Source organism: Camelus dromedarius, chromosome 23 (genome assembly GCF_036321535.1).
Source record: "Camelus dromedarius isolate mCamDro1 chromosome 23, mCamDro1.pat, whole genome shotgun sequence".
In the NCBI taxonomy this organism is placed as follows: Eukaryota; Metazoa; Chordata; class Mammalia; order Artiodactyla; family Camelidae; genus Camelus; species Camelus dromedarius.
Window position 1 is genome coordinate 8866409 of NC_087458.1, and position 1797 is coordinate 8868205.

The window sequence follows — 1797 nt, forward strand, 5'->3', positions numbered from 1 at the left end:
GGCAATTTGCCTTGCGCCCCGGGGACCCATCTCGGAGACAAGAAGGTAGTTTGTTCTGTGTAATGGCTTCTGCTGGAGTGTGGCAGGGCCGGGGCGCGAGCAGGGAACTGGGGGCCGGGGAGCGGGGCGCGGGGGGAGGGATGCGCCCGGCGCCCCCTAGTGGCCGCCCGGAGCCAGAGGCCCTCGCGGAGGAGGCCGACTCCTTTCCTCACCCTTCTTTCTGTGGCCTTCTTTGCTTCTTCAGCGGTTTCCTTTGTTTCTCCCATTTCCCTCTATTTTTCTGCTCCATATTCTTTGAGCCTTACTTAGTGTTTCCTTCCCTCTCCCTCGTTTCCTCCCCAGCACCCTCGTCTTTGTGCTGGGACCGGGAGGGAGAGGGGCAGGAGGGATACAGGGATGATTAAAGCAGCCATCCTCCCCGCAGGGAACCTCGGCTCACTGCTTCCCGTTCCAGGCCACCTCGGGCTCTCTTTCCCCTTTGTAGTAGTCCTATCAGTTACTTAGCCGACCCTCACCTCTGTCCCTATGCCCACAGGAAGACACCCCAGCACCCTGCCCATCGCTTCCAGGTGGAGGAAACTCGAAGCTGATCCGAAGAATAAGCGCCCGTTTCTCCTGAGGTCTTCCCATCGTCTCCTCATTCACCAGCGGTGTCTCCCTCCTGAAGCCCACGGGATCCCAGGAGAGAGAGAGAGAGAAGGGAGAAAGTCCAGGCTGGCATCTCCTGGGGTGATCTCCTGCGGTGGGTGTTTAAATCAGCCAGTTGACCGTCTCCTCAGCTGTATGGTTCTTCCACTGGCTCAGAATGAAGCCAGAAGCTGCCTGTCCCAGGGGTCCCCATACAGAATTACTCCCAGCTTTCGTTCCCCCCAACCCCTTACCCTCACCACAAACTTCACCAGGTCAGGCAGTGGAACTGGCCTCTATGCACACATCTGCATAGCAGGGTGAGAACACTGAGCCAACGGTGAGTGCATGCTGATTACACTCAGGTGAGTGAGCTGTGCGCTCCTGATGCCTTACACCGCACCCCCCCACACACACCCTGCCCTGAATCTCGGTTCTCTCATCTGTAAAATAAGGCGGTTGCATTCGATGGACTCAGATCTACAAACTGTGCTAACGTGTGAACTTATGTTAGAGGTAGAGACTGTCCCACAGTATCCCAGGCAGGGAGATGTCTTCTGTGCTGATGGATTCTGGAAGGTTCCCTATGCAAGGGGGAGTCCATGAGTAATGAGAACGAGTGGATGGGAGTGGCGGGGGTAGGCTGGGGCAGGGAAGGAGGAGCAGGAGGGATTTGGGGTAGGTGTGTGTCTGAAAGAAGCAGCAAAGGGAGAGGGGCGGGGCTGGGATGCAAGTGTGGCCACAGGATGAGAATGTGATTAGAAAGTAAAGGGGTGGGGGTTGAAGTCCAGAGCTTCAGGACACCTCAGGTGATGTCCTCTGGGTGGAGGAAATTGAAAGTCTCTCAGGGAGCAAGGAGGGAGTGGCAGGAGGAGCCAGAAGGGCCGCAGCAGGCTGGGAGGGGAACAAGAGAGGTGCTCAGGCCAGGAACTGACCAGGGCCAGTGGTCCAAGAGCCTCGAGGACATGTGGCTTGGAGAGCGAGGAGGTGTTGTGTTGTGGGGGACCTGGACCTTCCTTGCTGAATCTCCTCCAAGCCTGTTGTCATCTGAGGACCCTGTCTCCTGCGGTTTGCTGGACTTTCCAACAGTGCAGGGGCACCTCCTCCAAGGAACTTCTGGGTTTATGCTCGAGGCATGGCCTCCTCCTTCCCAGGAAAGGCAGAGTGGCT